This window comes from Aristolochia californica, unplaced genomic scaffold (assembly GCF_029961685.1).
Source record: "Aristolochia californica isolate CCGP_79_NKW_82.1479 unplaced genomic scaffold, dmAriCali1.0.hap1 SCAF_8, whole genome shotgun sequence".
Classification (NCBI taxonomy): Eukaryota; Viridiplantae; Streptophyta; class Magnoliopsida; order Piperales; family Aristolochiaceae; genus Aristolochia; species Aristolochia californica.
The window spans coordinates 33023920-33048292 of record NW_027182279.1 but is presented as its reverse complement, the minus strand read 5'-3'; the positions used below and the strand labels follow the sequence as shown (position 1 = coordinate 33048292).

General features: G+C 35.1%; 1 non-coding gene across 1 annotated transcript; it reads right to left on the bottom strand.

Moving 5' to 3' along the window:
• Positions 1–17452: 17452 nt before the first annotated feature.
• LOC137939598 (small nucleolar RNA R71) lies at positions 17453–17559 on the bottom strand. Its single transcript, XR_011109979.1, has one exon. It is a non-coding gene; the product is annotated as a small nucleolar RNA R71 (small nucleolar RNA).
• Positions 17560–24373: the final 6814 nt, after the last annotated feature.

Below are 24373 nucleotides of genomic sequence, written 5' to 3'. Positions count from 1 at the left end.
TAGAGATTAAGTATGCAAAAAAAATTTTAAAAATAATAAATGTAAGTGAAGAAAATTTTTTCACACACCAAAAATGAACACAAAAGTTTTGTTACCCATGTTTGGGAAATTCCACTAGTACAACCCCTTAAAGCTTGGTGGAATTTTATAAGAAAGAGATTTCTAACTGATCCAAACATGTTTTAAATGTGGTGGATATTCATGCTAGAAACATGTTGAAGATGCTAATGACCTAATGATCCAAAAATCTCGAGTAGAAAAAGTTTAATTCTCAAATTAACGATTGGACGAGAGCCTAACAACCCACTTTTTCCTATTTTACAAAAAGCGGACCAGACAATCTTAGATCATCATGATTGTTTTGATCGATTAATGAGGTGTAACGGCTATAATTTCGGTTAGCAATGACTTATGGTTTGGGAGTCAACACTTAGATAAAAGTGCCTCCCTCCTCTTCCGATGATTGCGAAACCCAAAATATATACAAAAACTAAAAGAGTTTACAAGCCTTAAAAAATACAAGATACTTTTTTGAATTATCTCTCAAACCATTTGTGCATTTCCATTTTGGAAGTTCAATTTTTTTTCTAATCCAAACTTGAATTTTCACTCTCCCATTTTTGTCGTAAACAAAAAAGATAAGGCAAATAGATCACACAACAAAAAGAAAATTTTAGATTTTATGAATGCAAAAAAATTTGAAAAAATTATAAATGTAAGTGAAAAAAAAATTTCATGCACAAAAAATGAACACCTAAGTTTTGTTGCCAATGTTTGGGAAATTCCACTAGTACAACCCCTAATAGTTTGGTGGAATTTTATAAGAAATAGATTTCTAATTGATCCTAACATGTTTTAAATGTGGTGGATATGCATGCCAGAAACATGTTGAAGATGCTAATGACCTAATGATCTTTTTTTGCCTATTTTACAAAAGGCGGACCTAACAATCATAGATCTTCGTGAATGTTTTGATCTATTAATGATGTTTAACGGCTATAAGTTTTGTTAGAAATGACTTATGGTTTGGGAGTCAACACTTAGGTAAAAATGCCTCCCCCCTCTACCTATGATTGCGAAACCCAAAATATATAAAAAAACTAAAAGAATTTAAAGTCCATAAAAAGTCACATATATTTTTGGAATTATCTCCCTCAGCATTTGGGCATTTCCATTTTGGATGTTCAATTTTTTTTCTAATCCAAACTTGAGTTTTCACGCTCCCATTTTTGTCGTAAACAAAAAAGATAACGCAACTAGATCACACAACAAACTGAAAATTTAAAAGTTTATATATGCAAAACAAATTAAAAAAAAATTGTTGGTGAAGAAAAAAAATTTCACACACCAAAAATGAACACCAATAATTTTTGTTACTCATGTTTGGGAAATTCCACAAGTGCAACCCGTAATAGCTTGGTGGAATTTTATAAGAAAGAGATTTTAACTGATCCTAACATGTTTTAAATGTGGTGGATATGCATGCATGAAACATGTTGAAGATGCTAATCACCTAATGATCCAAAAATTTCAAGGAGTAGAAAAAGTTGAATTCTCAAATTAACATTTGCGCCAAGCCTAACAACCCACTTTTTCCTATTTTACAAAAAGCAAACCAGACAATCATAGATCATCGTGAATGTTTTGATCGATTAATGATGTGGAACGGCTATAATTTTAGTTAGCAATGACTTATGGTTTGGGAGTCAGCACTTAGATAAAAATGCCTCCCCCCTCTTCCGATGATTGCAAAATCCAAAATATATAAAAAACTAAAAGAGTTTACAATCATTAAAAAATCACATATACTTTTCTGAATTATCTCTCTAAGCATTTGTGCATTTCCATTTTGGATGTTCAATTTTTTTTTTGACCCAAACTTGAGTTTTCACTCTCGCTCTTTTTGTCGTGAACAAAAAAGATAAGGCAAACAGATCACACAACAAAAAGAAAATTTTAGAGTTTATGTATGCAAAAACATTTCAAAACAATAATAGACGTAAGTGAAGAAAATTGTTTCATGCACCAAAAATGAACACCAAAGTTTTGTTGCCCATATTTGGGAAATTCCACTAGTTCAACCCCTAATAGCTTGGTGGAATTTTAGAAGAAAAAGATTTGTAATTGATCCTAACATGTTTTAAATGTGGGGGATATGCCCGCCAGAAACATGTTGAAGACTTTTATAACCTATTGATTCAAAATTTTCAAGGAGTAGAAACAGTTGAATTCTTAAGTTAACGTGTGGACCAGATCCTAACAACCTACTTTTTGCCTATTTTACAAAAAGCGGACCTAAAAAACATTGATCATCATGAATGTTTTGATCGATTAATGAAGTGTAACGGCTATACTTTTAGTTAGAAATGACTTATGGTTTGGGAGTCAAAACTTAGATAAAAATGCCTCTCCCCACTTTCGATGATTGTGAAACCCAAAATATATAAAAAAACTAAACGCTTTTACATTCCTTAAAAAAACACAGATACTTTTTGGAATTATCTCAATAAAAAAATGTAAATTTTAGAGTTTATGTATGATAAAAATTTGGAAAACAATAATAAATGTAAGTGAAGAAAAAATTTTCACACATAAAAATGAACACCAAAGTTTTTTTACCCATGTTTGGGAAATTCCACTAGTACAACCCCTAATAGCTTGGTGGAATTTTATAAGAAAGAGATTTCTAAATGATCCTAACATGTTTTAAATGTGCTGGATATGCATGCCAGAAACATGTTGAAGATACTAATGTCCTAATGATCCAAACTTTTCAAGGAGTACTGAATTATCAAGTTAACATGTGGACCAGTGCCAAACGACCCACTTTTTGCCTATTTTACAAAAATCGGACCTAACTATCATAGATCATCACGAATGTTTTGATCGGTTAATGATGTGTAACGGTTATAATTTTAGTTAGAAATGACTTATGGTTAGGGAGTGAACAGTTAGATAAAAATGCCTCCCCCCTCTTCCTATGATTACGAAATCCCAAATTTATAAAAAAACTAAAAGAGTTTACAATCCTTAAAAAATCACAGACACTTTTTGGAATTATCTCTCTCAGAATTTTTGCATTTCCATTTTAGTTCTTCAATTTTTTTTCTAATCCAAACTTGAGTTTTCACTCTCCCATTTTTGTCGTAAAAAAAAAAAGATAAGGCAAATAGATCACACAAGAAAATGAAAATTTTAGAGTTTATGTATGCAAAACAATTTTAAAAAAATAATAAATGTAAGTGAAGAAAATTTTTTCACGCACCAAAAATGAGCACCAAAGTTTTCTTACCCATGTTTGGGAAATTCCACTAGTACAACCCTAATCACTTGGTGGAATTTTATAAGAGAGAGATTTCTAATTGATCGTAACATGTTTTAAATGTTGTGGATATGCATGCTAGAAACAAGTTGAAGATGCAAATGACCTAATGATCCAAAAATTTCCAAGGAGTAGAAAAAGTTGAATTCTCAAGTTAACATGTGGACCAGAGCCTAACAACCCTGTTTTTCCTATTTTACAAAAACGGACCAAACAATCATAGATCATCGTGAATGTTTTGATCGATTAATGATGTGTAACGGCTATAATTTTAGTTAGCATTGACTAATGGTTTGGGAGTCAACACTTAGATAAAAATGCCTCCCCCCTCTTCCGATGATTTCAAAACCCAAAAGATATAAACGTGTGGACCAGAGCCTAACAACCCACTTTTTGCCTATTTTACAAAAAGCGGACTTAACAATCATAGATCATCATGAATGTTTTGATCTATAAATGATTTGTAACGGCTATAATTTTAGTTAGAAATAACTTATGGTTTGGGAGTCAACACTTAGATAAAAATGCCTCCCCCCTCTTCCTATGATTGCAAAACCCAAAATATATAAAAAAACTAAAATAGATTAAAATCCCTAAAAATTCAGAGATATTTTTTGGAATTATCTTTCACAGCATTTGTGCATTTCCATTTTGGATGTTATATTTTTTTCAAATCCAAACTTGAGTTTTCACTATCCCATTTTTTTCATAAACAGAAAATATAAGGCCATTATATCACACAACAAAATTAAAATTTTAGAGTTTATGAATGCAAAAATAAATTGAAAAAAATAATAAATGTAAGTGAAGAAAATTTTTTCACGCACCAAAAATGAAGACCAAAGTTTTGTTACTCATGTTTGGTAAATTCCACTAGTACAACCCCTAATAGCTTGGTGGAATTTTATAAGAAAGACATTTCTAATTGATCCTAACATGTTTTAAATGTGGTGGATATGCATGCAAGAAACATGTTGAAGATGCTAATGTCCTATTGATCCAAAAATTTCAAGGAGTACTGAATTCTCAAGTTTACGTGTGGACCAGAGCCTAACAACCCACTTTTAGCCTATTTAACAAAAAGCGAACCTAATAATCACATATCTTCGTGAATGTTTTGATCGATTAATGTTGTGTAACGGCAATAATTTTAGTTAGAAATGACTTATGGTTTGGTAGTCAACACTTAGATAAAAATGCCTCCCCCCTCTTCCAATGATTGCGAAACACAAAATATATAAAAATACTAAAAGAGTTTACAATCATTAAAAAATAAAAGACACTTTTTGAAATTTATCTCTCAGCATTTCTGCGTTTCCATTTTTGATGTTCAATTTTTTTTCTAATCCAAACTTGAGTTTTCACTATCCCATTTTTGTCGTAAACAAAAAAGATAAGGCAAATAGATCACACAACAAAATAAAACTTTTAGGGTTTATGTATCCAAAACAATTTTCAAAAAAAAAAAATGAAAGTGAAGAAAATTTTTTCACATACGAAAAATGAACACCAAAGTTTTGTTACCCATGTTTGGGAAATTCTACTTGTACAACCCCTAATAGCTCTGTGGAATTTTATAAGAAAGATATTTCTATTTGATCCTAACATGTTTTAAATGTGGTGGATATGCATGCCAGACAAATGTTGAAGATGCTAATGACTTAATGATCCAAAAATTTCTAGGAGTAGAAAAAGTTGATTTCTCAAGTTAACCTGTGGACCAGAGCCTAACAACCCACTTTTTGCCCATTTTACAAAAAGCAAACCTAACAATCATAGATCATCGTGAATGTATTGATCGATTAATGATGTGTAATGGCTATAATTTAAGTTAGAAATGACTTATTGTTTGGGAGTCAACACTTACATAAAAATGCCTCCCCCTCTTCCTATGATTGTGAAACCCAAAATATATAAAAAAAAGAAAAAGAGTTTACAATCCTTAAAATGTCCCACATACATTTTGGAATTATCTCTCTCAGCATTTTTGCATTTCCATTTTGGATGTTCATTTTTGTTTCTAATCCAAACTTGAGTTTTCACTCTCCAATTTTGGTCGGAAACAAAAAAGATAAGGCAAATAGATCACACAACAAAATGAAAATTTTAGAGTTTATGTATACAAAAAAATTTGAAAACAATAATCAATGTAAGTGAAGAAAAAATTTTCACGCACCAAAAATCAACACCAAAGTTTTGTTACCCATGTTAGGGAAATTCCACAAGTACAACCCCTAAAAACTTGGTGGAATTTTATAAGAAAGAGATTTCTAATTGATCCTAACATGTTTTAAATGTGGTGGATATGCATGCCATAAACATGTTGAAGATGCTAATGTCCTAATGATCCAAAATTTTCAAGGAGTATTGAATTCTGAAGTTAACGTGTGGACCAGAACCTAACAACCCACTTTTTACCTATTTTAGAAAAAGCGGACCTAAAAATCATAGATCATCGTGAATGTTTTGATCGATTAATGATGTGTAACGGCTATAATTTTAGTTAGAAATGAATTATGGTTTGGGGGTCAACACTTAGATAAAAATGCCTCCCCCTTCTTCTGTTGATTGCGAAACCAAAAATATATAATAAACTAAAAGAGTTTACAATCCTTAGAAAATCACAGATACTTTTTGGAATTATCACTCTCATCATCTGTGCATTTCCATTTTCGATGTTCAGTTTTTTTTCTAATCCAAAGTTAAGTTTTCACTCTCCCATTTTTGTCGTAAACAAAAAAGATAAGGCAAATAGATCACACAACAAAATGAAAATTTTAGAGTGTATGTATGCAAAAAAATTTTAAAAAAATAATAAATGCAAGTGAAGAAATTTTTTTCACTCACCAAAAATGAACACCAAAGTTTTGCTACCCATGTTTGGGAAATTCCACAAGCACAACCCTAATAGCTTGGTGGAATTTTATAAGAGAGAGATTTCTAATTGATCATAACATATTTTAGATGTTGTGGATAAGCATGCCAGAAACATGTTGAAGATGCAAATGACCTAATGATCCAAAAATTTCAAGGAGTAGAAAAAGTTGAATTCTCAAGTTAACGTGTGGACCAGAGCCTAACAACCCTCTTTTTCCTATTTCACAAAAAGCGGACCAGACAATCATAGATCATTGTGAATGTTATGACCGATTAATGATTTTTAACGGCTATAATTTTAGTTAGCAGTGACTTATGGTTTGGGAGTCAACACTTAGATAAAAATGCCTCCCCCCTTTTCCGATGATTTCGAAACCCAAAATATATAAAAAAACTAAAAGAGTTTAAAATCCTTAAAAAATCACAGATTCTTTTTTGAATTATCTCTCTCAGCATTTGTGCATTTCCATTTTGGATGTTCAATTTTTTTCTAATCCGAACTTGAGTTCTCCCTCTCCCATTTTTGTCGTAAACAAAAAAGATAAAGCAAATAGATCACACAAAAAAAGAAAATTTTAGAGTTTATGAAAGCAAAACAATTTAAAAAAAATAATAAATGTAAGTGAAGAAATTTTTTCACGCGCCAAAAATGAAGACAAAAGTTTTGTTGCTCATGTTTGTGAAATTTCACTAGTACAACCCCTAATAGCAAGGTGGAATTTTACAAGAAAGATATTTCTAATTGATCATAACATGTTTTAAATGTGGTGGATATGCATGCAAGAAACATGTTGAGGATGCTAATCACCTAATGATCCAAAAATTTCAACTAGTAGAAAAAGTTGAATTCTCAAGTTAGCGTGTGGACCAGAGGCTGACAACCCACTTTTTGCCTATTTAAAAAAAAACAGGCCTAACAATCATAGATCATCGTGAATGTTTTGATCGATTAATGATGTGTAACGGCTATAATTTTAGTTTGAAATGACTTATGGTTCGGGAGTCAACACTTAGATAAAAATGCCTCCCCCCTCACCCTATGATTGCGAAACCCAAAATATATAAAAAAACTAAACGGCCTTACTATCCTAAAAAAGTCACAGATACTTTTTGGAATTATCTCTCTTAGCATTTGTGCTTGTCCATTTTGGATGTTCAGTTTTTTTTCTAATCCAAACATAAATTTTCACTCTCCCATTTTTGTCGTAAACAAAAAAGATAAGGCAAATAGATCACACAACAAAATGAAAATTTTAGAGTTTATGTATGCAAAACAATTTTAAAAAAATAATTAAAGTAAGTGAAGAAAATTTTTTTCACGCACCAAAAATGAACACCAAAGTTTTGTTACCCATGTTTGGGAAATTCCACTAGCACAACCCTAATAGCTTGGTGGTATTTTATAAGAGAGAGATTTCTAATTGATCATAACATATTTTAGATGTTGTGGATAAGCATGCCAGAAACATGTTGAAGATGCAAATGACCTAATGATCCAAAAATTTCAAGGAGTAGAAAAAGTTGAATTCTCAAGTTAATGTGTGGACCAGAGCCTAACGACCCTCTTTTTCCTATTTCATAAAAAGCGGACCAGACAATCATAGATCATTGCGAATTTTTTGACCGATTAATGATTTTTAACGGCTATAATTTTAGTTAGCTGTGACTTATGGTTTGGGAGTCAACACTTAGATAAAAATGCCTCCCCCCCTCTTCCGATGATTTCGAAACCCAAAATATATAAAAAAACTAAAAGAGTTTACAATCCTTAAAAAATCACAGATTCTTTTTTGAATTATCTCTCTCAGCATTTGTTCATTTCCATTTTGGATGTTCAATTTTTTTTCTAATCCGAACATGAGTTTTCGCTCTCCCATTTTGTCGTAAACAAAAAAGATAAGGCAAATAGATCACACAAAAAAGGAAAATTTTAGAGTTTATGAAAGCAAAATAATTTTAAAAAAATAATAAATGTAAGTGAAGAAAATTTTTTCACGCACCAAAAATGAAGACAAAAGTTTTGTTGCCCATGTTTGGGAAATTCCACTAGTACAACCCCTGATAGCTAGGTGGAATTTTACAAGAAAGATATTTCTAATTGATCCTAACATGTTTTAAATGTGGTGGAGGATATCCATGCAAGAAACATGTCGAAGATGCTAATGACCTAATGATCCAAAAATTTCAAGGAGTAGAAAAAGTTGAATTCTCAAGTTAGCATGTTGACCAGAGGCTTACAACTCACTTTTTGACATAAACAACAAGCGGACCTAACAATCATAGATCATCGTGAATGTTTTGATCGATTAATGATGTGTAACGGCTATAATTTTAGTTAGAAATGACTTATGGTTTGGGAGTCAACACTTAGATAAAAATGCCTCCCCCCTCTCCCTATGATTGTGAAACCCAAAATATATAAAAAAACTAAAAGGACTTACAATCCTTAAAATGTCACAGATATTATTTGGTATTATCCATCTCAGCATTTGTGCAATTCCATTATGGATGTTCAATTTTTTTTCTAATCCAAACTTGTGTTTTCACTCTCTCGTTTTTGTCTTAAACAAAAAAGATAAGGCAAATAGATCACATAACAAAATGAAAATTTTAGAGTTTATGTATGAAAAAAAAATTTGAAAACAATAATAAATGTAAGTGAAGAAATTTTTTCACGTACCAAAAATCAACATCATAGTTTTGTTACCCATGTTAGGGAAATTCCACTAGTACGACCCCCTATTAGCTTGGTGGAATTTTATAAGAAAATGATTTCAAATTGATCCTAACAAGATTTAAATGTGGTGGATATGCATGCCAGAAATATGTTGAAGATGCTAATGATCTAATGATCCAAAAATTTAAAGGAGTAGAAAATTTTGAATTCTGAAGTTAACGTCAGGACCAGAGTCTAACACCCCACTTTTTGCGTATTTTACAAAAAGCAGACCTAACAATCATAGATCATCGTGAATATTTTGATCGATTAATGATGTGTAATGGCAATAATTTTAGTTAGAAATGACTTATGGTTTCAGAGTGAACACTTAGATAAAATTACCTCCCCCCTCTTTCGATCATTGAGAAACCCAAAATATATTAAAAAATTAAAAGAGTTCACAATCCTTAGAAAATCACAGATACTTTTTGGAATTATCTCTCTCTGCCTTTGTGCATATCCATTTTGGATGTTCAATTTTTTTTCTAATCCAAACTTGAGTTTTCACTTTCCCATTTTTGTCGTAAACAAAAAAGATAAGGCAAATAGATCACACAACAAAATGAAAACTTTAGAGTTTATGTAAGCAAAACTATTCTAAAAAAATAATTAATGTAAGTGAATAAAATTTTTTCTCGCACCAAAAATGTACACCAAAGTTTTGTTACCCTTGTTTGGGAAATTCAACTCGTACAACCTCTAATAGCTTGGTGGAATTTTATAAGAAAGAGATTTCTAATTGATCCTAGAATGTTTTAAATGTGGTGGATATGCATGCCAGAAACATGTTGAAGATTGTAATGACATAATGATCCAAAACTTTCTAGGAGTAGAAAAAGTATAATTCTCAAGTTAACGTGTGGACTAGAGCCTAACAACCCACTTTTTGTCTTTTTTACAAAAAGTGGACCTAACAATCATAGATCATCGTGAATGTTTTGATCGATTAATGATGTGTAATGGCTATAAATTTAGCTAGTAATGACTTATGGTTCGGGAGTCAACTCTTAGATAAAAATTCCTCCCCCTCTTTCGATGATTGAGAAACCCAAAGTATATAAAAAAACTAAAAGAGTTTACAATCCAGAAAAAATTACAGATACTTTTTGGAATTATCTCTCTCAGCATTAGTGCATTTCCATTTTGGATGTTCAATTCTATTTCTAATTCAAACTTGAGTTTTTACTTTTCCATTTTTGTCGTAAAAAAAAAAGATAAGGCAAATAGATCACAAAACAAAATGAAAATTTTAGAGTTTATGTATGCAAAAAATTTTGAAAACAATAATGAATGTAACTAAAGAAAATTTTTTCACGCACCAAAAACGAACACCAATGTTTTGTTACCCTTGTTTGGGAAATTCTACTAGTACAACCCCTAATAGCTAGGTAGAATTTTATAAGAAAGAGATTTCTAATTGATCCTAACATGTTTTAAATGTGGTGGATATGCATGCCAGAAACATGTTGAAGGTGCTAATGTCCTAATGATCCAAAATTTTCAAGGAGTACTGGATTCTCAAGTTAACGTGTGGACCAGAGCCTAACAACCCACTTTTTGCCTATTTTAAAAAAAGCGGACCTAACAATCATAGATCATCGTGAATATCTTGATCGATTAATAATGTGTAACGGCTATAATTTTAGTTAGAAATGACTTATGGTTTGGGAGTCAACACTTGGATAAAAATTACTCCCCCCACTTCCGATGATTGTGAAACCCAAAATATATAAAAAATCTAAAAGATTTTTCAATCCTTAAAAATCACAGATACTTTTTGGAATTATCTCTCTCAGCATTTGTGCATTTCCATTTTGGATGTTCATTTTTTTTTCTAATCCAAACTTGAGTTTTCACTCTCCCATTTTTGTCGTAGATAAGGCAAATAAATCACACAAAAAAATGAAAATTTTAGAGTTTATGTATGCAAAACAATTTTAAAAAAATAATAAATGAAAGGGAAGAGAATTTTTTCATGCACCAAAAATGAACACCAAAGGTTTGTTATCCATGTTATGGAAATTCCACTAGTACAACCCCTAATAGCTTGGTGAAATTTTATAAGAAAGAGATTTCTAATTGATCCTAACAAGTTGTAAATGTGGTGGATATGCATGCCAGAAACTTGTTGAAGATGCTAATGACCTAATGATCCAAAAACTCAAGGACTAGAAAAAGTTGAATTCTCAAGTTAACATGTCGACCAGAGCCTAACGACCCACTCTTTGCCTATTTTACAAAAAGTTGACCTAACAATCATAGATCATCGTGAATGTTTTGATTGATTAATGATGTGTAATGGCTATAATTTTAGTTAGAAATGACTTATGCTTTGGGAGTCAACACTTTGGATAAAAATCCCTCCCTCCTCTTCCTATGATTGCGCAACCCAAAATATACAAAAAAACTAATAGAGTTTACAATCCTTAAAAAGTCAAAAATATATTTTGGAATTATCTCTCTCAGCATTTTTGCATTTCCATTTTTTATGTTAAATTTTTTTTCTAATCCAAACTTGAGTTTTCATTCTCCCATTTTTTTCATAAACAAAAATATTAGGAAAATTGATCACACAACAAAATGAAAATTTAAGAGTTTATGTATTCAAAAAAATTTGAAAACATTAATAAATGTAAGTGAAGAAAATTTTTTCACACACCAAAAATGAACACCAAAGTTTTGTTACCAATGTTTGGGAAATTCCACTAGTACAACCCCTAATAGCTTGGTGGAATCTTATAAGAAAGAGATTTCTAATTGATCCTAACATGTTTTAAATGTGGTGGATATGCATGCGAGAAACATGTTGAAGATGCTAATGACCTGATGATCCAAAAATTTCAAGGTGTAGACAAAGTTGAATTCTCAAGTTAACGTGTGGACCAGAGCCTAACAATCCACTTTTTCCTATTTTACAAAAACCGGACCGGACTATCATAGATCATCGTGAATGTTTTGATCAATTAATGATGTGTAATGGCTATAATTTTAGTTAGTAATGACTTATGGTTTGGGAGTCAACACTTAGATAAAGATGCCTCCCCCCTCTTTCGATGATTGCGAAACCCTAAATAAATAAAAAAGCTAAAAGATTTTACAATCCTTAAAAAATCACAAATATTATTTTGAATCATCTCTCCCAGAATTTGTGCTTTTCCATTTTGGATGTTCAATTTTTTTCTAATCCAAACTTGAGTTTTCACTCTCCCATTTTTGTCGTGAACAAAAACGATAAGGCAAATAGATTACACAACGAAATGAAAATTTTAGAGTTTATGAATGCAAAACAATTTAAAAAAAATAATAAATGTAAGTCAAAAAAAAATTTTCACGCACAAAAAATGAACACCAAAGTTTTGTTACCCATGTTTGGGAAATTCAACTCGTACAACCTCTAATAGCTTGGTGGAATTTTATAAGAAAGACATTTCTAATTGATCCTAACATGTTTTAAATGTGGTGGATATGCATGCCAGAAACATGTTGAAGATGCTAATGACATAATAATCCAAAAATTTCTAGGGGTAGAAAAAGTATAATTCTCAAGTTAACGTGTGGACCAAAGCCTAACAACCCACTTTTTGTCTTTTTTACAAAAAAGGGGACCTAACAATCATAGATCATTGTGAATGTTTTGATCAATTATTGATGTGTAATGGCTATAATTTTAGTTAGTAATGACTTATGGTTTGGGAGTCAACACTTAGATAAAAATGCCTCCCCCCTCTTCTGATGATTGCGAAACCCAAAATATATAAGAAAACTAAAGGGTTTACACTCCTTAAAAAATTATAGATACTTTTTGGAATTATCTCTCTCAGCATTTGTGCATTTCCATTTTGGATGTTCAATTTTTTTTCTAATCCAAACATGAGTTTTCACTCTCCAATTTTTGTCGTAAACAAAAAAAGATAAGGCAAATAGATCACTCAACAAAATGAAAATTTTAGAGTTTATGTATGCAAAATAATTTGAAAAAATAATAAATGTAAGTGTAGAAAATTTTTTCGCGCACAAAAAATGAACACCAAAGTTTCATTACCCATATTTGGAAATTCCACGAGTAAAACACTAAATAGCTTGGTGAAATTTTATAAGAAAGAGATATGTAATTGATCCCAACATGTTTTAAATATGGTGGATATGCCTGCCAAAAACATGTTGAAGATGCTAATAACCTATTGGTCCAAAACTTTCATGGAAAAGAAAAAGTTGAATTCTCAAGTTAACGTGTGGACCAGAGCCTAACAACCCACTTTTTATTTATTTTTTTAAAAAATGGACCTAACAGTCATTGATCATCGTGAATGTTTTGATCGATTAATGAAGTGTAACGACTATAATTTTAGTAAGAAATGACTTATGGTTTGGGAGTCAACACTTAGAGAAAAATGCCTCCCCCCTCTTCCGATGATTGCAAAACCCAAAATATATAAAAAAACTAAAAGAATTTACAATCCTTAAAAAGTCACAGATACTTTTTTGAATTATCTCTCTCAGCATTTGTGCATTTCCATTTTGGATGTTCAATTTTATAAGAAAGAGATTTCTAATTGATCCCAACATTTTTAAATATGGTGGATATGCATGCCAGAAACATGTTGAAGATGCTAATAACCTATTGATCCAAAAATTTCAAGGAGTAGGAAAAGTTGAACTCTCAAGTTAACGTGTGGACCATAGCCTAACAACCCAATTTTAGTTTATTTTACAAAAATGCGGACATAACAATCATATATCATCGTGAATGTTATGATCGATTAATGAAGTGTAACGGCTATAATTTTAGTTAGAAATGACATATGGTTTTGAAGTCAACACTTAGAAAAAAATGCCTCCCCCCTCTTCCGATGATTGCGAAACCAAAAATATATAAAAAAAGTAAAAGTGTTTACAATCCTATGGTTTGGGAGTCAACACTTAGATAAAAATGCCACCCCCCTTTTGATCGATTAATGATGTGTAATGGCTATAATTTTAGTTAGAAATGACTTATGATTTAGGAGTCAACACTTATATAAAAATACCTCCCCCCTCTTTCGATGAGTGCGAAACCCAAAATATATAAAAAAACTAAAAGAATTTACAATCCTTAAAAAGACTCAGATACTTTTTGGAATTAACTCTCTCAACATTTGTGCATTTCCATTTTGGACGTTCAATTTTTTTTCTAATCCAAACTTGAGTCTTCACTCCACCGTTTTTGTCGTAAACAAAAAAGATAAGGCAAATAGATCACACAACGAAATGAAAATTTAAGAGTTTATGTATGGAAAAAAATTTGAAAACAAGAATAAATGTAAGTGAAGAAAATTTTTTCACGCACCAAAAATGAACACCAAAGTTTTGTTACCCAAGTTTGGGAAATTCCACTAGTACAACCCCTAATAGCTTGGTGGAATTTTATAAGAAAGAGATTTCTAATTGATCCTAACATATTTTAAATGTGGTGGATATGGATGCCAGAAACATGTTGAAGATGCAATTGACGAAATGATCCAAGAATTTCAAAGAGTAGAAAAAGTTGAATTCTCAAGTTAACGTGTGGACCAGAGCCTAACAACCCACTTTTTGCCTATTTTACGAAAAGCGGACCTAACAATCATAGATCATCGTGAATGTTTTGATCGATTAATGATGTGTAATGGCTATAATTTTAGTTAGAAATGACTTATGGTTTGGGAGTCAACACGTAGACAAAAATGCCTCCCCCCTCTTCTGATGATTGCAAAACCCAAAATATATAAAAATAAATAAAAGAGTTTGCAATCCTTAAAAAATCACGAATACTTTTTGGAATTATCTCTCTCAGTATTTGTGCATTTCCATTTTGGATGTTCAATTTTTTACAAATCCTAACTTGAGTTTTCACTCTCCAATATTTGTCGTAAACAAAAAAGATTAGGCAAATAGATCACACAACAAAATGAAAATTTTAGAGTTTATTTGTGAAAAAAAATTTGAAAATTATAATAAATGTAAGTGAAGAAAATTTTTTCACGCATTAAAAATGAACACAAAAGTTTAGTTACCATGTTTGGGAAATTCCACTAGTACAACCCCTAATACCTTGGTGGAATTTTATAAGAAAGAGATTTCTAATTGATCATAACATGTCTTAAATGTGGTGATTATGCATGGCAGAAACATGTTGAAGATGCTAATGACCTAATAATAAAAAATTTTCAAGGAGCAGAAAAAGTAGAATTCTCAAGTTAACGTGTGGACCAGAGCCCAACAACCCACTTTTTGCCTATTTTAAAAAAAGTGGACCTAACAATCATAGATCATCCTGAATGTTTTGAACGATTAATGATGTGTAACGGCTATAATTTTAGTTAGAAACGACATATGGTTTGGGAGTCAACACTTAGATAAAAATGCCTCCTGATAGATGCTAGATTCTGACATGAGAACTAGGTTAATTATAATTGAATAACCCTTATAATTGTATTATAGGTGGTTATTTATCGGTTTTCACTTGAAACATGCATTTATTGAATTTGGCATTAATAACTGTCGATATTGCATATTTTTCTCTCCTGAATTATATTTCATTGTTTTTAAGGTTTATCTCTTCCTGAAATGCTTTTTATAGGTTGAATTATGGAATTTCAGGAGAATTATGGTGGAGAAGGAGATATTTACCAAAATACCCTTCTTGAAATGGAGGTCGAAAGGGGACCCGAGAGGGGGGACCCGAGAGGGAAAACCCGAGAAAGAAAGGAGCGTGAAGAGAAGAGAGCGTAAAGAGAAGTGGAGGAGAGAAAAACAGAGGACTTTGACCGGAAACAGGGGAGGACCCGAGAGGAGTTCCCCACCGCTGTTCGCCGGCCAAGACCTTTCGCCACGCCACCGTCGTCCACCGCCGTCCACTGCCGTCCACCAACTGAGAACAAACCCGAGGAGAGCTCGAGAGAGTCTCCGTCAAGGTGAGTTCGACAGTCGCTCACCAGGCCGGGAGGGGATCCGAGAGGGCTTCTCCGGTGCCACTTCTTATTTCCGACCATCCTCCGGCGTCGTTTACATATTCCGACCAGTCCCAGAGCCATTCCGACTCCAACCGAGACTCGAGAGAGCCGGTTAGAGAACGTTAGCTCTGTTTCGCTCTTCGCCGGACGTTACCTCCGTCCGTCGGCTTCTAACCGTCGTCGCCGGCGTCGTCTCTACCTCCGGCCACTGACTATTGCTACCCGACGCCACCAATTTCCGGAAATCACAGCACCCGTGAGAACGAGTTGCTGCCCGAGCGAGAGGAGGAAGAAGGGGAGTAATTCGTCATTATTGAATTTGATTTTTTATATGGTTTGAACTTAGGTTTTGAATGTTAATTGAATTTGATTTGATAATTAATTTTATTTAAGACTTGTTTTCTTGATATTTGATTAAATTAGTTAATTAGGGTAAGATTATAATTGAGGAGATTTTGGTATTTTAATCCGATTTCTGTCTTCAACTCTAGGCGCCCGAGAGGGGCTAGACGCAAGGATTGAGAAATCCGGATTCGTGGTTACGTGGCGCTCGAGAGAGGCACGAATCACGGTAAAATCCAGAGTTAACGTTTCCTGTTGTGCAAGTAGTTAATTAAATATATTGCTTGATAATTTGGGATATAATTAGTGTTTAGTTCATATTAATTCATCATATTTGGTTAGGCTAGTTGACTGAAGAATACACGAAATTCAATCCTCCCTGTGGATATGACCCTCGCTTACTGCTAGATTACATGAACGATCCGTACGCTTGCGAGGTATAAAAGTCGATGTAACTAAAATTCTACATCAAGTTTTTGGCGCCGTTGCCGGGGAGGCACGTATTAAGCGTATTTCTTTGTTCTCCATAGTCTTAGGTTAGATTTTATTTTATTTATTTTATTTTATTTTATTTTATTTTTTTTATTTTTTTTCTTTCATAATTTTAGTTTGGTATTTTTTATGGAATTATTTTTATTTCTTCTAGTTAGTTCATATTTTTAGTAGTGAGTTTGTTAGCTTAATTTGATAGTTCATTTTGTTTCTTTTTGTGTTTTTATGCACGGGCGCCGCTCCCTAGGTGGACCATTAGCTCCTTTTGTTGAAGAGGTAGAACATATTTGTAGGAAAACACCCGAAGTCAAGTTAGGAGCTACCATGGCCAATCAGGGCGAACCATTACAGTTACCTGCAGCAGGTGACCGTAGAGCCCTGAGGGATTATTCTATCCCATCCCACTTCACATCACCTTCTTGCATTATATTGCCACCCACTACTGCCGCCAGTTATGAGTTGAAACCGGGTGTGATCCAACTCCTCCCTACATTCTATGGGTTGGAGAAGGAGGACCCGTATTACCACATCAAGGAATTCTTAGATATTTGTGCAACTTTTAAATTCCAGAATTTCTCAGATGACTCTATCCGGTTAAGACTTTTTCCATTTTCACTTAAGGATAAGGCCAAGTCTTGGCTTAATTCCTTAGAGGTGGGCAGCATTACTTCATGGGACACATTAGTCACGAAATTTTTGTCCAAGTACTTTCCCATTCAGAGAACTACAGCCCTCAGGAGAGAAATCTCCAACTTTATGCAACAGGAGGGTGAACACTTTTATGAGGCTTGGGAGAAATGGAAGGATTTGATCCGTAGGTGTCCGCATCATGGGTTTGAGAAATGGCATTTAGTGCAATACTTTTATCAAGGTCTTACACCTCAGGTTAGATCCATGGTAGATGCAACGAGTGGTGGGAGTTTGATGGGTAAGAGTGCTAGTGAGGCGTGGGATTTTTTTGAAACGTTGAGTGATCAATCTCAGCAATGGGGTTCATCATTTAATGTTGATAGGAAATCCCACGAAGCCAAAAGAGGGGGTCTTTACGAGGTTAGTGAAACACCCATGCTCATTGCCAAGATTGAAGGGTTGACTAGAAAAATTGATGCCCTTATGGTGTCCAAGAGTTCACCTGCTCCTAACCCATCTACTGTCTGTGCCATATGCTCTGGTTCATCTCATCCCACACAAATGTGTCCATCTAGTTCATCCTACCCAGAGCTCATTGAGGACTTGAATGCAGTCCAGAATTTTCATAGACCAAACCGGAACGATCCTTTTTCAGAAACATATAATCCGGGTTGGGCTAGACACCCAAATTTCTCATGGTCCAAGGGCCCACAGGTTGGGGGTCCTCCAGGGTTTACTCAACCCCAAGCTCCGCGCCCACACTTCACTCAACAACCATTGATTCCACAAAAACCTTCACTTGAGGATACACTTCAATTATTCATGCAGAATACACAGTCCTCCATTGCTAAACTTGAAATGCAAGTGAGTCAGTTGGCCAGCCACATGAGTGAACAAGCACAAAATAGACTCCCGAGTCAAACCATTCCTAACCCCAAAAGCACACATGAGAGTGAGTTGAGTTCCAAACCCCACCATGAGCAAGCCAAAGCCATAACCACCCTTAGGAGTGGACGTGAGTTGAACAATGGGGTAGGGACCACTAAGTCTAAGGAGTTAAAGGATGACAATGGGGACACATCATTGAGTGAAGAACCTCCAAGTTCTCCACCAACAGCCAAGCAGATCCCTAACCATGTCCCATTAGCTCCTTATCCGCAGAGGTTATCGGGCCCACCTAGGAAAGGAGATAGCATGCATGAAACGTTGGAACTGTTTAGTAAAGTTCACATTAACATTCCACTTCTTGATGCTATTAGGCAAGTACCTGCCTATGCACGATTTTTGAAAGACCTTTGTACACAGAAGAGAAAACAACATGTTAACAAAAAGGTCTTTCTTACTGAGAATGTAAGCTCAATTCTGAAGCATAACAGTCCTCCTAAAGTTAAAGATCCTGGATGTCCCACAATTTCATGTGTCATTGGTGAACATACCATCCAGAGAGCTCTTCTTGACTTAGGAGCAAGTGTGAATTTGCTTCCTTTCTTTGTGTACCAGCAATTAGGTTTGGGGGAATTGAAGCCTACTCCCATCACACTTCAACTAGCTGACCGTTCTGTCAAGATACCACGAGGAATAGTTGAAGATGTTTTGATAAAAGTGGATAAATTTCTGTTCCCGGTTGATTTCATTGTTCTTGATACAGAACCAGTAGTCAATGTGACCAACCAAATTCCTGTCATCCTAGGACGTCCCTTCTTAGCCACATCTAATGCTATCATTCATTGTAAAAGTGGTGAGTTGGAGTTGTCTTTTGGAAATTTTAAGGTCTCATTGAATGTATTTAACGCCGGGCACCACCCACTTGAGTCTGATGATCTGAGTCCTGCATTTAATATAGAAACTGTTATGCTTGATCACGAATCCACTCTTGAATCTTTTGAGTCTTGCATAACATCTTTAGACATGGACTATTTTGATGAGGAAACATATTTCCAAGAGGTTAATTCTTTACTCAATTCTGTACCTCTGTTGGAGGAAGCTTATGAGGTTATCACAATTGAACACCCACAGGAGCTTCCTCTTGACTTGGACAAACCTCTTGAAACTTCCAAGCTAGACCTTAAGCCACTTCCTCCCACATTGAAGTATGCGTTCTTGGGACCCATGAACTCATTACCAGTCATTATTTCCTCTTATTTGAGTACTGAGCAGGAGGAACAATTGACTGAAGTTTTACAAGCACACAAAGAGGCATTGGGGTGGACTCTTGATGCCTTAAAAGGGATTAGCCCCTCCATATGCATGCATCGTATTCATTTGGAGGAGGGGACTAAAGCCTCACGTGAGATGCAACGTAGGTTAAATCCCCATATGCTGGAGGTTGTGAGAGAAGAAGTCATCAGGTTGCTTGTGACAGGAATCATTTACCCTATTTCCAATAGCACCTGGGTGAGTCCAATTCAAGTTGTCCCTAAGAAAGGGGGGATAACAATAATGAAAAATGAGAGTGGTGAATTGATTCCCACAAGAACTACCACCAAGTGGCGTGTCTGCATTGACTATAGAAAACTTAATTCCGCCACTAGGAAGGATCACTTCCCACTACCTTTCATTGATCAGGTACTAGAGCGATTGGCCGGCCACAATTTTTATTGCTTCTTAGATGGATACTCCGGCTACAATCAAATTCCCATTGCTCCAGAAGACCAGGAAAAGACCACATTCACGTGTCCGTTTGGCACCTATGCTTACAGACGCATGCCTTTTGGTTTATGCAATGCACCCGCCACTTTCCAACGGTGCATGATGAGTATTTTTTCTGACATGATTGGTGAATTTTTAGAGGTCTTTATGGATGACTTTTCTGTGTTTGGCTCTAGTTTTGATACATGTCTGCACAATCTTTCACTCGTATTGTCCCGTTGCATTAAGTCCAATTTAGTCTTGAATTGGGAGAAATGCCACTTCATGGTGAAAGAAGGAATTGTTTTAGGACATGTAGTGTCTGAGAGGGGTGTAGAAGTGGACAAAGTCAAGGTTGACCTAATTGCCAATCTGCCACCACCTACTTCTGTGAAGGGAGTGCGTTCTTTCCTTGGCCATGCTGGGTTCTATAGGCGTTTCATTAAAGACTTTAGCAAAATTTCTCGTCCTTTGACGAATTTACTTGCTCAAGATGTTGCTTTTGCCTTTGATGATGCCTGTATTCATGCTTTTGAGACACTGAAGAAATGTTTGTCCACTGCACCCATTGTCCAACCCCCTATTTGGTCTTTGCCTTTTGAGTTGATGTGTGATGCCTCTGACTATGCATTGGGGGCTGTTTTGGGGCAAAAGACGGATAAAATGCCCTGTGTCATTCAATATGCTAGCCGAACTCTTCATGATGCTCAATTGAATTACACTACCACTGAGAAGGAGTTGCTAGCTGTTGTGTTTGCCTTGAACAAATTCAGATCATATCTGTTAGGGTCAAAGGTTATAGTGTTCACTGATCATTCTGCTTTGAAGTATTTATTATCCATCAAGGACACTAAACCTCGCTTGATTAGATGGATCTTGCAATTGCAAGAATTTGACCTTGAGATTCGAGATAAGAAGGGTTGTGAGAATGTTGTTGCTGATCATCTATCTAGGATATGTGTAGTACCCCAGGAAGGATTCCTTCCTTTAAATGATTCCTTCCCTGATGAACAACTTCTCCAAGTATCCCAGTTGCCTTGGTTTGCTGACATAGTCAACTATCTTGTAACTCATAAGATTCCTGATTATTGGAGTAAACAAGATAGGTTGAAATTCTTTTCCCAAGTCAAACATTTTTTTTGGGATGATCCTTATTTGTTCAAGGTGTGTTCTGACCAAGTCATTAGGCGTTGTGTACATGAGCAAGACTTTGCCAACATTCTTGAATTTTGTCATTCCCACGCATGTGGTGGACATTTTGGTGCTAGAAAGACCGCAGCTAAAGTCTTGCAATGTGGTTTCTATTGGCCTTCATTATTTAGAGATGCCCATGAGTTTTGTCAGGTGTGTGATAAATGCCAACGAACTGGTTGTTTGTCTAGGAAGAACATGATGCCTCTTAACCGCATTCTTATTGTTGAATTGTTTGATGTGTGGGGTATTGACTTCATGGGTCCTTTTCCTGTCTCGTTCGGCTATCAATACATTCTTGTTGCTGTTGAATATGTCTCTAAATGGATTGAAGCTATATCATGTAAGACAAACGATCACAAAGTGGTGGTACAGTTTTTAAAAGAAAATATCTTTAATCGGTTTGGTACCCCGAGAGCGATCATCAGTGATGGGGGATCTCATTTTTGTAACAGAGCATTTGAGACCTTATTGAAGAAATATTCCATCACTCATCGGGTGTCCACTCCATACCACCCGCAAACTTGTGGTCAAGTGGAAATCTCTAATAGAGAGATCAAACGGATTTTGGAGAAGACGGTTCGCTTTGATAGGAAAGATTGGTCCACTCGATTTGACGATGCCTTATGGGCCTATCGAACCGCTTATAAGACTCCTATTGGGATGTCTCCATTTCGCCTAGTATTCGGCAAAGCATGTCATCTACCTGTTGAGCTTGAGCATAGAGCTTATTGGGCCATTAAGGCTTTAAATTTTGATTTAACTTAAGCGGGTGAGGAGAGAAAGTTGCAATTGAATGAGTTGGAAGAGATACGTCATGATGCTTATGAGAATGCCAAACTGTATAAGGATCGAACAAAGCTTTTACATGATAAATCTATTTTTCGTAAGTCTTTTACTGTTGGGCAGAATGTTCTACTTTATAACTCACGATTGCATTTGTTTCCAGGGAAGCTAAGATCCAGGTGGTCCGGTCCATTCGAAGTTACACAGGTGTTTCCTCATGGCGCTATTGAGATCCGCAATCACGGAGACGGGTCGATCTTCAAAGTTAACGGTCAGAGGCTCAAACCGTATCTTGAGAATGTCCCCACACCAGAGGAGGTGATGGTGATTTTCTTGGAGGAACCTGTCCTTTCATCTTGAATGCGTCAGAGTCTTGCTGACGACTATAAACTTAGCACATTGTGGGCAATCCCCACGTTTCTATCCCTTTGTACATTACAGTTTTATTTTTATTTTTATTTTTATTTTATTTTTTGGTTTATTCATACTCTCTTACCGGCTGAGAGCATAAATGGTTCCGGTAGTCGATGACCAGACTTTTGGTCCCTAGTTTGAGAGGTCTGTACTCAAACAACCGTTCTGGGATTGACCAGTTCGATCTTGAAGTATTGAATGAAAACCTTATGGTGAGTAACTTAAGGACTTGTGTTCAGCGCGTGATTCCTGCTGCCTTCAGTGGCCAGTCACACGGAGATTTCTTCAAAGTGTGATGTGGGATAGCGGTTTCATCTACGGATGATTACCTACGGGTACGGCTGATACGAGTAAACCTTCTTCGAGGGAGACTATGTATCATTCGTGGGGGTCTTTATTATTATTATTATTTTTATTTTTTTGTAGTCGTTATAGTGTTTTAACTTTTCCCCATTGAGGACAATGTCAGGTTTAGGTTTGGGGGGGAAAACGACTCTTTTATGTCTTAGCAATAATTTTCTTTTGATTTCTGTTACCGGTTTTCAAATTACTCCTCTTAGTATGTGGTTAACATTAGTAGAGTTAAAATAAGTTGTTCAAATGTGTTTCAAAAAGTGCGCTGGTAATAGCAAAAGTGCGCTGGTAATAGCGTAAAATGGTTTTCAATCTGGAAGCAATGAGTTTCTTAACTTTGAAGATGAATTGTAATTTGAAAGAAGTTGCAAGTCAAGATTGAAATTGGTATATTTCTTTTGTGAGATTGTCAGACAACAGGCTTACTCTACTATTTTCTCTTAATTGTGATGTGACCAGGATTTTATTGTTATTTGTTGCCTCTTTGTTCTGTTGAAGTAATTGCTTATGGGTCACATTGGTTCAGGTGGAGTAACAATGAGTGTATTTGGATTGATAATAGGCTATATTTTACACAGGTTTTCAAATTTCGCAAGATCTCATATGATTTTCAAATATTTTACGATACTAAGTGTTAGTCATATGCTAATGAGGAGTAAATTTTCTTCAGTTTTTTTTTTTTTTTTTTATTATTGATTTAGATGAATTTTGTGGGTAAATTCCATGCAAACCCTCACGAGACACAACTCGTCCACTACTGTAAAGTAGGGGTTTAACGGCTTGTTGCATGCGCTAAATGCAATCGTGTTCCCTACGAAAGTGGTATTTTGTTTTCCTAGGCTTAATTTTTGTTATGTTGTTGTTTTGCTAGGGACTAGCAAAGACTTAGGTTCGGGGGTGTGATAGATGCTAGATTCTGACATGAGAACTAGGTTAATTATAATTGAATAACCCTTATAATTGTATTATAGGTGGTTATTTATCGGTTTTCACTTGAAACATGCATTTATTGAATTTGGCATTAATAACTGTCGATATTGCATATTTTTCTCTCCTGAATTATATTTCATTGTTTTTAAGGTTTATATCTTCCTGAAATGCTTTTTATAGATTGAATTATGGAATTTCAGGAGAATTATGGTGGAGAAGGAGATATTTACCAAAATACCCTTCTTGAAATGGAGGTCGAAAGGGGGGGGGACCCGAGAGGGAAAACCCGAGAAAGAAAGGAGCGTGAAGAGAAGAGAGCGTAAAGAGAAGAGGAGGAGAGAAAAACAGAGGACTTTGACCGGAAACAGGGGAAGACCCGAGAGGAGTTCCCCACTGCTGTTCGCCGGCCAAGACCTTTCGCCACGCCACCGTCGTCCACCGCCGTCCACTGCCGTCTAGCAACTGAGAACAAACCCGAGGAGAGCTCGAGAGAGTCTCCGTCGAGGTGAGTTCGACAGTCGCTCGCCAGGCCGGGAGGGGATCCGAGAGGGCTTCTCCGGTGCCACTTCTTATTTCCGACCATCCTCCGGCGTCGTTTACATATTCCGACCAGTCCCAGAGCCATTCCGACTCCAACCGAGACTCGAGAGAGCCGGTTAGAGAACGTTAGCTCTGTTTCGCTCTTCGCCGGACGTTACCTCCGTCCGTCGGCTTCTA